We start from the raw sequence: 16,230 nt of genomic DNA on the forward strand, positions 1-16,230 counted from the left end.
AGAAAAAATAATTGAAATGAACCCCAAAGAAAGACCAGGAAAGTGGCCAATCAAAATGCCACTGCTATCTTGATGGATGGCTCAACAGTTCAAGCTGGGCCATGCCATGTTTTAAATTGCTTGTTTTAGAGTAGGTAATGAGTACCTGTTCAAACAGTTCAAGCTTGATAGATGACTAGCTGGATAGAGAAAGGAAGGAGCCCACTAGCTTAATCTGGGCCCTTGGAAGATATAAGGGTAGATTTAGATAGGAGGGCAGCAAAAAGAAAAGAGCATATGAGGGTTTGCAAGTCTAAGTGCACCCTCCCTGAAGTAACAAAAAATGCTAGGTACTAGGTTGGGTAGGTAGCCAGAAGTTGCAGAATCCTGATCCTATTCAGTTTTGGCCTTGATCAAGAAGGCTTATGTTAGTAGTTGCAAAGGTATCTATGCAGCATTTTGAAGGCAAAATATAAAAGCATGTCTAACTCCCCCTGTTTTCCCCCAAAGACTGTCTTTCTAACATCCCATGGAGGACTTCAGGACTTTCCTAAATAATCCTCCTTGTATTTCTTCTTGGAAATTTCATGACAAGTTTTCACCTTCTTCTCCGAAAAGAAGCCACATTTCTTGTGTAAAATCATTCCCCATCTACTTCTAAAAATCTAAGTTTACTCACTAAACTTAGTTCTCTATTCTTCACTTTCAATCTTTCACATCCCCAATTCACACTGACTTCTAACCCTATTATCTAAATCCCTAAGTGCCCCTTTTCCCCTACTACTATAGCACTATTATGAAAAAAGCCCAAAAAAAATATGTAAATACCCCCCCTAGGCAATATAGCCTTAAAGTCCTAAAAGGGCTGGAGCAAAGGAACTAAGCGCAAAAGACAAAAGAGCGCTAAAGACCTATTTTGGGATTAAATCAATATCTGATTGATTTAACAGCCCTAAGGCGCATTTTACAAATAAATACCAACAAATCCATTTGTCCTAAAAACATTACAAAACCCAAAATCCGCCGATAACCAAAGTTTTACCCTGGCGCGCCTTTCTAGAAATATTATTTTTTATTGTCTGCGCTCCGCCGTATCGACCCATCACCTCTGCGCCCCGTCGATCGTCGGATCTGAGCCCTCCAATCCGATGGCTCTCTGCAATATCGGACCACCCCCGATGCCTGAATGTTAGCGCCCGAAATTGTCAGAAGGGTGATGTCAGGGCTCGGACGCATGTTGCTCCTTGATTTCTTCGGGCGGCCTCCTGCCAAAACCATACCCATACCATGAGCAGTTCGATATTACCGCTTACCGCCCTCCTATTTCCGCCATATGTCACTCCCACGTCATTGCCGCTTCAGCATCACATTAGCACCCGATCCGCCATTGCTCCGAGTTGTCTGCCATGTCATCTGTCCAAGTAGAGCCGCTCACCGGCCGCCACGTCGTCATTCCGTACCCGACCCCACCTATGACGTCATGCTGACGTCATCTGACAAAAGGTGCCAAAGGCCAAATTTTCCCTATTTTTCCCAAAAGCGTCGTTTTTTCCTCGTTATTTGCAAAAATACCACAGTGCCTCCTACATGAGTGTTTACATTGCTTATCCACCAACTTTGAAGATTGCTCCCTCACTGCTGGCGTCGTGAATTCACCTGTCTATCAACACCATTGTCATATTGTACCCATGTATTTATCAGTTTCCCTCTGCATGCCTTGCTGTTTGCATAATTCACTAAAGCAAACAAGAAAAGAGGGAAAACACAGGAATTGCTAGGAATCCTCAGTAACTGGAACTTCTTTTCCACACTGTAATCCCAAATTCATCTACAGAGGACCCCTATTGTGCAAAATTATCACAAATTCACAACTTATGGCACATTTGCGAAAATAAACCATTGCCAGACAGACCCACCGAAAAAGCATTTCTCAATCCCAGAATTTTCTCGTTGAATCTCTCCCAGGAGCATTTCATCTCAGTTTCACCCCAATTTGCCTTGTCCCCTCTGCAAATTGCCCTGCTCATTGAAATTCACTGCTCTATATTGTTGTGCCCAGAAAATCAAGTTCAAATACAATTCCAAGTATCAGTTGACAATGGAAACCCCTGTGGCATTAAACATTGCACCATTAAATGCCCCACACAAGAACCTGGAATGGTTGGCCCTTGCTGACAGAGATTATCAGATGAGAGAAACTGTAGAGCGGTGCAACACATACCACATAGAAATAGTTTGTGAGTTGAGAAAGAAGCACAGAGATGGTACAGACCTCCTGGGAATCTGGAAATCCCATTTGCCAATCTACTATCTCCCTCAGGTCAATGAGTTCCCTGACTTGATTCACCAGTGCTGCACAAATTATCACCCCAATCAAAGGGTTGTTCTGAGTCCTTCAGGCTCTGTCTTATTCCATATTACTCCTGAAGCCATCAACCAAATGCTACAGTTTCAACCTACAAAGCCACTGGTTCCTCTTACTATGCAGCTTTTACTAGAGCAGGGTGCCAAGCTCTCCAACTCACAAATTACAAGAATTGGCCAATTATTTATGCTTCCAGATTACCAGCCCGACAACCTCCCCCTTATCTGCATGACTGGTTCAATGACATATGGAGACTGCTAGTAGACATAATATCCTCCATCCTTGGGTTCAAGCCCAGTGAGTTTGTGGATGAGACAACATTGGTAGTGCTATCCATTTTTACCCCAGGACATCCCCTTGCTGTCCAGTATGACTATGCTACATTTATAGCCAACAAAATTCATGAACAGTTCATGAACTTGGAGAGAGAGAGGGTATTCAAATACACCTCCTATATATATCATCTGCTATTGTACAATCAGCCTGACAGCTTCCCTGTCTTCCTCAAGAAGTTAGATGCAAAGGGAAACCGAAGATCTGTAATGTTCTGGACATCAGTCTGTCATCATATTCATTATTCACCATACACCTACTGTGAGTTTATTGACCTCTTCATTCATCCAGCCTTGTCACTGCTGCAGAGTTCCCCTCCTCCTAGACTCACTAATGATATGCAGAAAATCCTCCAGCTCTCTAAGAACTATAGCATTGGAGATTGGTACTTTTACCAAGACCACACAGTGATCAGAATATATGGCTGTGAATTAGCACCATACAGGCTACCAAAGTATGTTCCCATGAGACTCTTTGCACTAGAATACTTCAGGCAGTTCGGCAATGCAGATATGATTCACTTCCATAGCAGAAACAAGAAGGCACAGCTGAAAATTAAGCATCAATTGGGTCCATTCATCTTTAATAAGAGGGAAGAAGCTTGGGATGAGGCAGACAAAATGCTAAAAGGCCTCCTCCTCAAGACAAGCTTCTATTGGGCACCCTATGACCCTAACCATTTCATAAGCCTCAAAAGAATCAAGTATAGGCTTGCTACATATGACCACATTAGCATTCCAGAAGTTGAAAAGTATGCTAACCAATTAGAGTGGAAGGAAGGCACCTTAGTGGAAGATTATTCTGAAGAAGAATTAGCAGAAAGAGCCATTAAAACTTTAGAAAAGGCAGTTGACTTGGAATATTTTGGACAGGTTTGGTCTTCAGGCCCTCAGCATCTTGGAGAAGCTGCCTCTTCGTCCATCGTTCCCAAGTAGCCTGCCAAAACAACTGATCAAGTAGCAGACATGGCTAAAGGCAAAACAGTGCAGCAAGAAGAGTCACCTCCTAATGTGGAACAGCAAGTAGAGCAGCAGGAAGATACAGCTAAGGCACCTGCCTCCACAGAGCAGCAAACACAAGAGCAAATCCCTCCAAGGCAGGAGGTAACAGTTGAGTCCTCAGTTTTACAAACACCTACTAATGAGGAAAGAACAAGGAAAAGGGATAGGCAAGAGGACACTCCTCTTACTACTTCAACGGACCAGCAAGGTGAAAAAAAGACAGAGGTTAAATCCCTTTTCAGAGGAGGAATTACCAGAGAGATAGACTGATACTGTGCCCCCTCCTAGCATTGAAACATCGGCCAGTTCCTTACAGCAAGGATAGGACATGCCACATGGGGCAGAGGTGAGCTCTTCAAGGCAGCGATCTAAGGTGGACTCTAGCATCAAGCAGCAGTTCATAGATATCAAGAAAAGGAATGAGCCCCTCAAACACCAAATCTACAACCAACTCTTAAAAATGGGACCAACTAATCAGGAGAGATTAATGTCTGCTTATGACATTCAAGAACAAAAAATGACTCTTAATCATTTCAGGCCTACTATGCAGCAACCTCAAACAGCTGCCGATTATATCAGAACTAATCTGGAAATTTTTGCCAAAGACATCCACCCCTTGGATCAGATTGAGCTACACAGGCAAACCGGGGAAATGATATATTCCACATTAGCTGATAAGACCCTACTGGTACACCAATTACAAAATTATTTACAGAACACTGCTGCTCAACTGGAATTGGAGAAGGCATCATCTCAAGCCAAGGGCAACAGAATCAAGTCCTTGGAAGAGATCATTATAGAGTTGGGTCATGATCCAAAGGACCCTAAGGGTGTGCAGGCATTATTAAAGAAAAGAGATGAAGACATAGCAGCTATGAGAAAACATATCAAGCTGCCAGCTACCCTTCACCCTCAGACTGGAGAGGTGGCAGAGCAAAAGAAGGATCAGGATGTAGTTGCTTTACTCCTGAGTTTATACAAGAGATTGATGGAAACAGAGAGTGCAATAGAGGTAGCACTAAAAACAAGACAACGTGAGGCACCAATGCAGTCAGCACAGACATCTGCATCCACTGAAGGTGTGCCACTTTCTACTACTGCAGCAAGTCCTCCCACCGGACAAACATCAGAGGCAGTCCCTTCAACATCAGCACTAGCTACAGGAGTATCAGCGCCAGCAACAACACCAAATCAGGGACCCAGCCTAAGCATGCAGAACATGATGAAGGAGCTTGAAGCTTTAGAAGCATAGATGGCTGAACTACAAGAGACCAAGGATAAATTGGCTGCCATTGAAGAAAAGTATGATAAATCAAAGCAGAGTGTAGCTGAAAAACAAGAGAGGTAAGGGCTCTTGAGAAAAGAATAAAGGAACTGGAGAAAGAGCTCTCTCTTGATAAGGTTGTAGTTGAAATCAAGAAAATCCTGTGGGTCAATATTGGTCAATCTATTATAGACCAGTGGCAATATATTGAAACTATCCACGAACATATGGATCTCATAGGCAGGGCCCAAAAAGAAAGTCAAAGAGCAAGGGCATCTCTAGGCAATATGCCTAAAATAGCCAATAGGATGATCAATGTCCTTAACAATCACACTGGCCCCCAGCTGGCAGCAATGGGTATCACTAACAGAACTGATACCATTTTACTAGTAAAGAGAGTGCTCACTTTGAGAAATCATGTACAAACATTGGATAGAAGGTGTCAAGAAATGCAAACAGAGGTGAACAAATTCATTGATAAAATTACAGCATTACATAACAGAGGTCTTCCCAGCTTGGTAACCAGTGCAGGAAGGTTACTGTCTCATGAAAACTATGCTAAAAGAGTCAATACATATGACACAAACCAGATCACTGCATCAGCAAGTGCCCCAGAGGAAACAGGGCCTCCATCTGGGTAGAGTCTCTATGACAAAGTAGAGAATTTATTTTTTATTATGAATGAGATCAGACATCTTTTTGAAGTGCCTCCAAACTACTACAAATATACTGAGGTAGATGAAACCTTAGGCATAATCCTAAGACACCAATTGCCTACACAGGAATGGTGGACGGGCATGATACAAACACTGTTGTGAGGAAACAGGTTTTTCACCAAATTTTTGTATATCGATCACAAGTCAGCATTTTCAGAAAATTAATATATTTGCTCTGACTGGGAAAGGGATGGAAAAGGCCAACTCAGCAATCAAGTTTGACCACCAAAGTATATGCCTACAGATGCAGATGACGGGGCTGAGATAGCCGCACCACGACAAAGCAGTAAAGGGCATATTACTCAGAATCAGTGTGATGCACCCAACCGACTCGGTTGCCTCCAAAAGTCAAAGAATTTCTGACAGAACTGAACAGTCATTCATTGTCCATTTAAAGTAGCAATAACTATTGTATCTGCTATTTTTGAAAGTTGGTAAAGACAGTTATTGAGCAAATGACTCATCGTTAAGATATTTTGTAAAACGATTGTATATATATCCCCACGCATAAACTTATTGGGGTTGTTGATTTTTCTTCTGAAGAAGCTATGCTGTAATTTCAGACTTTTAATACAAGAAGCTAATGGAATTTCTGAAGTTCTGAGTTGTTTGAAGTGTTGTGGTGTGCTTGCTTGCTGCTACAGGATTCCTGCGCTATTTCATGTCACAATAAGTTTTCTGAACCATGTTATTATATATTCCGCTCTTTCATAATCCACTTATGCTGTATGTTTCATAGGTTTAGCACTAGAGAAAAAGAATAGTCCAGGATTTGTTCATTGAACACCCTTGACTCAATCTCTGCTGTTATGAATGTCTTCTTCAGAATTAGTTATGAATGTGAAATTCTTAATTGCTCGCATTTACACTGAATCTTTCATAGTAAATACTGTTCAGGAATTCTGATATGCTCCTGAGTGATATTTCCTCTCTCCATATCACGAGCTTAGTGAAATATTCTTAGTTGCCTTCTCACTGGCTGGAAATAGTCCATATTCCACAATTTGAAGATTGTTTCATGAGTACCCATATGGCCCTGCAGTTTCATCACTCTCACTCAATACCCCAAACAACACAGAATCACAGACTCCATTGCCCAATGGACTGAAACTCCTGAATATTACATTTTAGCTGTTAGAAGACATCATTCAACCAAAACTTTAAACAAAATTCAGTGCATCATAACTAGCCTAAAAATTACTTAAACGAAGCTAAATTCTAAAGAGAGAGCCCTCTCTGATTGCAGGTAGGCTAGGACCTGTGATCCAAATATTGGTCTGTGGTTACCTCGGCCGTATTCCCTTAGGAGTCAAAGGGAACAACCTGAGTGATAACATAACTGGCGACTCCACTGGGGACAGAACTAATGTTTCAACTGCTGTCTGCTCTAGATAGTGGTTCCAAAATTTAAGCAATCCCTTGACCATTCTAAAAATATTCTCAAAAATACCAAAAACAAGTTCAGAAGCTGGCTCCTAAAAAGAGAACTAGGCATACCAGGTCAAATCCTGACCCAAATCCTCCACCTGTTTTCAATAACCCTAATTTGATTCCCAGGACTCTCAGGAACCAAAAGGAACCAGAAGAATCTGCTGAGTCCAGCCCTGAGGCAGTTCAGCAAAGTTATATCCCAACCCCCGCCAAACCATCAGTTCACCTTCATATAACCCATTCTTCCCCCTCTTCCTCATCCACTTCCCAAAACATACTGTCCACACCCCCACCCAATACACAAACTGCTATTGCTGTTCCTGTTGTTCCAGTTGTTCCCCTTCTACCTGTTGTCCCACTTATCCCTCCAAATATGGCTAATCGTTATGCTCCCCTTCAGCTACCTGGTAATCCGGGGGCTATGCCTCAGGACTACCAAAGTAAGATCACTTATTTTGATGGAACCAGTACATACACTGCCTTACAGCATACCAAGAAAATGCAAGATTACTTTGAGAATTATGAGATAGATGATGATGATGTGAGAATGAAAATTTTTGTACAAAGTTTAACAGGTGAAGTAAGAACTTGGTTCAGAGCGCTTGCTGCAAATTCCATAGCTAACTCAGGCGCTCTTTATCAATCCTTCCTGAACAGATGGGAAAATAAAAAGGACCCTCTACACATTTTATCTGAGTATGACTCCATAAGGAGAGGCCCTCAAGAAACTGTACTAGATTATTGTACCAGATTCAACACTGTTTATGATGCCATTCCTCAAAATCTTAGGCCTCCACCTGATTTGGCATTAATTAAGTTCCCTGATGGGTTTGATGCTGATATGGCATATCAACTAAGGGAAAGAGCCCCTGCAACTTTGGCAGACATGCAAAACATAGCTGTCAGCGTAGAGGCAAATCTGATTGCTAAAAGAAACCGGGCAAGAACTGAAAGAAGAACCACGTTTAAGGAAGAACCCTCATCATTTGAGCAAAATCTAGATGCAATCATCAAAGGTATGGATAGACTTGGGGACAGGGTGGAAACCATAGAAAGAAAATCATCATGGCAAGGTCAACCAAGCAATGTTAGAAACCCAAATTTTAGAAAGAATCAAAATTCTAATGTAGGAAGGACTGATCCAGACCAACATATCAGACCTCCTTTTCAAGAAAATTATGCTGAGGCTTCAACATCTAATGAACCAAATGAGGAACCTCACATCAATCTAATGGGTTTGGACAGTGAACATCAAGTCTTCTTAACACAAGAAGATCAAGAGGTTTATAATGACAATCAATTTCACACTAAGTCAGGAGAATCATTTGATTTCAGAGAAGGTTATGATGCAGCAGTCTATGAGGTACAAAAACAGTATAAACTGAGGACGAGAACTATAGATGTACCTGAACCTCTTAAATCAAGGGACAATAAGCAGCCAAAAAAGACCAACGACAAGACTACTCTTCCACAATCAGCTGGAAACTCAAACCCACTCACCACAGAAGTCACTGTGGAGGATATCTCAGAACAACAGACCTCTGAAAACCAGCCAGCCCCACTCCATCCCGCAAAGGCAAGGCCAGATACCACCCCTGGAAACAAACATGGTACCAATTTTACTCAAAACCATACCAACCATGAACAAAAGATCATTGACAACCTAGCTGAAAAAGAAAAACCTGTTGCACTTAATGCCAAGATGAAAATAGAAAAGCCCTTTAACTTGGAAACAGAAATAAGTAAGCTAAAGATATCAATTCCTCTTTCTGAATTGGCCAAACATCAAGTGTACAGACAGCAGATTAATAGGTCACTCCAAATATCAGACAATAAAGATGTGGTGAATGTCCTAGATGATCAACCAGAGTTGTTGTTTGGCCCTGAGGTTAATGGAAAAACAGAAAATGGAGGGGTTCCACCCTTCTATGTCAGTTTAAACATTCATGATAAGGTTCTACACAATGCAATGATTGATTCTGGGGTGTCACATAACTTAATGCCCAAATCTGTAATGGAAAAACTCGACTTAGACATCACAAGACCTTATAAAGATCTATTCTCATTTGATTTAAGCCAAGTCAGGTGCTTAGGATTGATTAAAGATTTATGTGTCTCCCTGGTCCAATACCCAACCAAAACAATCTTGATGGATGTAGTGGTAGTTGACACACCTCCTAAGTATGGTATGCTCTTGTCCAGATCCTGGGGGGCCAAACTCCAAGGATCTTTGCAATTAGATATGTCCTATGCAACCATTTCAGTCTTTGGGCAGCCAAAGAGATTATACCGTGAAACATTAATGAAATATGTGGTAAGCAGTCAAGAGAAGCCCCAAAACTTCCCAATCTATTCAATACACTCTGACATGGATTCATTTATTCTCTACAATGCTGACATCTGCAGCAAGGCTTATTCTGAACTATTAATAGCAGCAGAAGCAGAGAAATTAAATGAACAATGTGCCCCCCAAGACCAAAGGACTTTAGGCATAACTGAGGTAACAACAGAACACAATGTATCAACCAACTTGCAGGAAACAAATCTGCCCATGATCCAACTTACTAAAAATCTCAATCCAAGTCTTGATCATGAAACCTTATGGTACTTAGAATTTGATGGCTCTGTAAACAAGTTAGGAGCTGGGGCAGGAGTCTGGATCCATAATATGCACAATGACCAGGCTGAGGGTCATGCATACAGGTTAAACTTTCGATGTACAAACAATATGGCTGAGTATGAGGCCCTTTTGTTAGGTCTCAAACTCATAAAAAATTTGGGTGCAACCAAAGTTTCAATCTTAGGAGATTCAGATCTGATCATACAACAAATGAAAGGAAATTTTACCACAAACGATCTAAGGTTGAGAGCATATAAGGCAGCAGCTATACAGGTACTAGATACCTTCTTACAATCACAGTTGACTAAAATTTCCAGAGAACTCAATCTACATGCTCACAACTTGGCAACCTTTGCCAGCACTTGCAAGCTGCCTTTCAAACCCAATCATACTTTTACTGCTGAAATCAAACATAAACCTGCAGTTCCAAACAACATCAAAAAATGGCAAGTCTTTGAGAATGACACTCAGATAAACAATTTCCTCACTCAAAAACAGGAATTCTCTGGCATTAACATTGACTCAATCACTGGAGATGATCAACAACACACACACATTATTACACAGAATATATCAGCTGAAACAGCTAACCTAGTTTTGTATCCTACCACCTTTAATAGTGAAACCATACAAAAGTTGAAACAGATAGATGGAGATGAGCTGGCCGAAACAGAAGCAGAGGTAATTGAGCTAAAAGATAATTTTCTGCCCACAGGTTTAACCCCTTTGGAGGATCTGTTTGATTCAAATGACATCTCAAGAAAACCAAAAATGCAACCACTGAATGCTGAAATTGAAATAGATTGAATTGTTTAAAGAGTTCCAAGATGTCTTTGCCTGGAGCTATGAGGACCTCAAATCTTATGATACCTCAGTCATCCAGCACACTATACCTTTAAAAGAAAACCAAAAGCCTTTCAAACAAAAACTTAGAAGAGTGAACCCGGTGCTCCTCCCCCTCATTGAAAAAGAGGTGAAACGTATGTATCAAGAAGGAATCATTGCTCCAATCAGGTTCTCAGAATGGATTTCAAACCTAGTGCCTACTAGGAAAAAGACAGGAGAAATCAGACTGTGTGTTGACCTAAGAAATTTGAACTAAGTCTCTCTCAAAGACCATTACCCCTTACCGAAAATGGATCATATCCTGCAAAGGGTAGTGGGAGCCTCTAGGATCTCATTATTAGATGGTTTCTCAGGATTCAATCAGATTCTAGTACACCCGGATGATCAAGACAAAACTTCCTTCACAACACCGTGGGGAACTTTCAAATATGTCAAAATGCCTTTTGGGCTTAAGAATGCAGGAGCCACCTTCCAAAGAGCAATGGATATTGCCTTTGCCAAAGAAATCCATGATTTCCTGGTGGTCTACCTGGATGATCTAACTGCCTTCTCAAAATCAGATCAAGAACACTTAGAGCACTTGAGGCAGGTTTTCACAATTTGTAGAAAATATGGCATATCTTTAAATCCAAATAAATCACTGTTTGGGATAGAGGAAGGTAAACTCCTAGGACATATAATCTCAAAAGATGGTATTAGGATCGATCCAGACAGAATTCAAGCCATCCTACAAGTACCACATCCAAGAAACATCAAAGAACTACAAAGCTTTCTAGGAAAAATCAACTTCTTGAGAAGGTTCATTCCTAATTTGGTTGAGCTTACAAGACTGTTAAACAATATGCTGAAAAAGGACTCCAAAGTCAAATGGACCATGGAAGCTAGACAAGCCTTTGAGGATATTAAAAGAGCATTGACAAACACACTAGTCCTAACAAGCCCTAGGTTTGATAGAGATTTCATCATTTTTTCTTTTGCTTCTGAGCATACAATTGCTGCTGTTTTGCTACAAAAAGATGACCAAGGCTGTGAAAAACCTATTGCATTTTTTAGCAGAGCCCTTAGGGATGCCCCCTTGAAATATCAGATTATGGAAAAACAAGCCTATGCACTAGTAAAAGCAATCAAAGACTTTAGAATCTATATCCTGTACTCCCACATCATTTCCTATGTCCCAAATGCAGTAGTGAAGGACATTGTAACCCAAGAAGGAATTGAAGGTAGAAGGGGCAAATGGATCGCCAAAATCTTGGAATATGACATGGAAATCAAGCCTACCAAACTGATAAAAGGACAAGGTTTAGCCAAGCTGATGGCTGAAACCAATTTCCAAGCCCTTGACATTAATGAACTGGACAACGAACAGGAGATGGCGACTCCACAGATCAACCAAGCCTTTATGAAATCCCCCTGGTATACTGATATATGTTTTGTATTGTTAAACCTGCAAGCTCCTCCAGGGTTTTCTAGAACTAAATAAAGGTTCTTGAAAATGAAAGCATCAAAATTTTGTATTATTGACAGTGTTTTGTTTTGGAGAAATCATGAAGGAATCTTACTTAATTGCTTAAAATTGGATGAAACTGACAATGCCCTCAAAGAATTTCATGCAGATGATTGTGGAGGACACTTATATTGGAAATCCACAGCTGATAAAATCCTAAGGGCTGGTTTTTATTGGCCCTCCTTGTTTACTAATGTAAGAAAATTTGTAATGTCTTGTCACAAATGTCAAATCTTTGAAGGGAAGAGAAAGCTGTTGCCTTTACCACTCAAACCTGTTTCAACTGAGAGACCATTCCAGCAATGGGGTTTGGACTTTATTGGTGAAATTCACCCCCCATCCTCTAGCCAGCATAGGTGGATTCTAACTGCTACAGATTATTTCACCAAATGGATAGAAGTTGTCCCCTGTAGGCAGGCCAGTGACTCCATTATCATACAATTTCTAGAAACCAACATCTTGTCCAGGTTCGGTTGTCCAGACAAAATTATCACAGACAATGCTGCCGCTTTCAAGTCCAAAAAAATGATCAACTTTTGCCACAAATATCATATGACCTTAGGTCATTCCTCAGCTTATTATCCTCAAGGCAATGGCCTAGCCGAGTCTTTCAATAAAAGCCTCATCAATATCATCAAAAAAGTTTTGGAGGAAAACAAAAAGAATTGGCATAAGAAGTTAGTGAATGCTCTATGGGCGGATAGGCTGACCACCAAGAGATCCATTGGTACAAGTCCATATGAACTAGTTTATGGAATGGAAGCAAGGTTTCCTTCATCTTTAGGTGTTCCTGTAATCAAGTTACTGCAAGAAATACAAGCTGAGCCCAATGACATTCAAAGAAGGATCAATCAGACAATTCATCTACAACAAACAAGAGAGGAAGTCTATGAAAGAACCCAAGTACTGCAAGAAAAGCTCAAAAAAATATTTGACAAAAGAACCAAAGCTGAAGACTTCTCTATAGGAAACAAAGTGCTGAGATGGGATTCCAGAAGAGAGGACAAAGGAAAACATGGGAAATTTGACTTCTTGTGGAAAGGGCCTTATGTAATTTATGTTGTACAAGGTAATAACACCTATTTTCTAAAAACTTTGGATGACTCAAACACTGAGGAAGGCCCAGTCAATGGGAGGATGCTTAAGCATTACTTTGATCCCCTCTGATCAAGCACTGCTCAATTGTATATTGTACATAAATTTGTATTTTCAGTATGTTTATTTTCATCGGATAGATAAAGGTCCAAATGAAGCAGATTTTGAGAAAGACTAAGGTGCTGCACTATTTGGATGAATATTATTCACCTTGGCATGGGAAAATAAGAAAAGGTACTTGGGAACTATTTAGGAGATGAGAAACAATCAGAGAAGCAAGGCAAAAACAGGGTTGTGATTCCACAGCAGATCAGCTTAAGGAGTATTACATACAGGTTTCTTGCATTCAGATGGACAGTCTTTGACAAATGGGAAGTTTCAGACTGCAAAAAGAGTGAGAACACAAGGCAATCTGACCTGCTGATCTTGACTTTTCATCTGGAAAAGTCATCCCCAAGTGGAGCCACTGTTAGCCTCCTATACCAATAGGGTATCATATTTCATGATTGACAGTGGAAGTGCTAAAAATGTTCATCTTTGGTGATACAAAGGTTCCATTTTCTGTGGACAAAGCAAAAAGTTAAAAAATGTAAAGAGGGTATGCCTTAAAAGAATAATCAAAAGGCAAGAAAATGAACTGGTCAAAAGAAAAAATAATTGAAATGAACCCCAAAGAAAGACCAGGAAAGTGGCCAATCAAAATGCCACTGCTATCTTGATGGATGGCTCAACAGTTCAAGCTGGGCCATGCCATGTTTTAAATTTCTTGTTTTAGAGTAGGTAATGAGTACCTGTTCAAACAGTTCAAGCTTGACAGATGACTAGCTAGATAGAGAAAGGAAGGAGCCCACTAGCTTAATCTGGGCCCTTGGAAGATATAAGGGTAGATTTAGATAGGAGGGCAGCAAAAAGAAAAGAGCATATGAGGGTTTGCAAGTCTAAGTGCACCCTCCCTGAAGTAACAAAAAATGCTAGGTACTAGGTTGGGTAGGTAGCCAGAAGTTGCAGAATCCTGATCCTATTCAGTTTTGGCCTTGATCAAGAAGGCATATGTTAGCAGTTGCAAAGGTATCTATGCAGCATTTTGAAGGCAAAATATAAAAGCATGTCTAACTCCCCCTGTTTTCCCCCAAAGACTGTCTTTCTAACATCCCATGGAGGACTTCAGGACTTTCCTAAATAATCCTCCTTATATTTCTTCTTGGAAATTTCATGACAAGTTTTCACCTTCTTCTCCGAAAAGAAGCCACATTTCTTGTGTAAAATCATTCCCCATCTACTTCTAAAAATCTAAGTTTACTCACTAAACTTAGTTCTCTATTCTTCACTTTCAATCTTTCACATCCCCAATTCACACTGACTTCTAACCCTATTATCTAAATCCCTAAGTGCCCCTTTTTCCCCTACTACTATAGCACTATTATGAAAAAAGCCCAAAAAAAAAAAATATGTTAATACCCCCCCTAGGCAATATAGCCTTAAAGTCCTAAAAGGGCTGGAGCAAAGGAACTAAGCGCAAAAGACAAAAGAGCACTAAAAACCTACTTTGGGATTAAATCAATATTTGATTGATTTAACAGCCCTAAGGTGCATTTTACAAATAAATACCAACAAATCCATTTGTCCTAAAAACATTACAAAACCCAAAATCCGCCGATAACCAAAGTTTTACCCTGGCGCGCCTTTCTAGAAATATTATTTTTTATTGTCTGCGCTCCGCCGTATCGACCCATCACCTCTGCGCCCCGTCGACCGTCGGATCCGGGCCCTCCGATCCGACGGCTCTCTGCAATATCGGACCACCCCCGATGCCTGAACGTTAGCGCCCGAAATTGTCAGAAGGGTGACGTCAGGGCTCGGACGCGTGTTGCTCCTTGATTTCGTCGGGCAGCCTCCTGCCAAAACCATACCCGTACCATGAGCGGTCCGATATTACCGCTTACCGCCCTCCTATTTCCGCCATACGTCACTCCCACGTCACCCCCACGTCATTGCCGCTTCAGCATCACATTAGCGCCCGATCCGCCATTGCTCCGAGCTGTCTGCCCTGTCATCTGTCCACGTAGAGCCGCTCACCGGCCGCCACGTCATCATTTCGTACCCGACCCCACCTATGACGTCATGCTGACGTCATCTGACAAAAGGCGCCAAAGGCCAAATTTTCCCTATTTTGCCCAAAAAAGTCGTTTTTTTCCACGTTATTTGCAAAAAGACCACAGTGCCTCCTGCATGAGTGTTTACGTTGCTTATCCACCAACTTTGAAGATTGCTCCCTCGCTGCTGGCACCGTGAATTCACCTGTCTATCAACACCATTGTCATACTGTACCCAGGTATTTATCAGTTTCCCTCTGCATGCCTTGCTCTTTGCATAATTCACTAAAGCAAACAAGAAAAGATGGAAAACACAGGAATTGCTAGGAATCCTCAGTAACTGGAACTTCTTTTCCACACTGTAATCCCAAATTCATCTACAGAGGACCCCTATTGTGCAAAATTATCACAAATTCACAACTTATGGCGCATTTGCGAAAATAAACCATTGCCAGACAAACCCACCGAAAAAGCATTTCTCAATCCCAGCATTTACTCGTTGAATCTCTCCCATGAGCATTTCATCTCAGTTTCACCCCAATTTGCCTTGTCCCCTCTGCAAATTGCCCTGCTCATTGAAATTCACTGCTCTATATTGTTATGCCTAGAAAATCAAGTTCAAATACAATTCCAAGTATCAGTTGACAATGGAAACCCCTGTGGCATTAAACATTGCACCATTAAATGCCCCACACAAGAACCTGGAATGGTTGGCCCTTGCTGACAGAGATTATCAGATGAGAGAAATTGTAGAGCGGTGCAACACATACCACATAGAAATAGTTTGCGAGTTGAGAAAGAAGCACAGAGATGGTACAGACCTCCTGGGAATCTGGAAATCCCATTTGCCAATCTACTATCTCCCTCAGGTCAATGAGTTCCCTGACTTGATTCACCAGTGCTGCACAAACTATGACCCCAATCAAAGGGTTGTTCTGAGTCCTTCAGGCTCTGTCTTATTCCATATTACTCCTGAAGCCATC

This window comes from Pinus tabuliformis, chromosome 5_2 (assembly GCF_031772625.1).
Source record: "Pinus tabuliformis cultivar Carrire ecotype Pingquan chromosome 5_2, CPIR1, whole genome shotgun sequence".
Taxonomy (NCBI): domain Eukaryota; kingdom Viridiplantae; phylum Streptophyta; class Pinopsida; order Pinales; family Pinaceae; genus Pinus; species Pinus tabuliformis.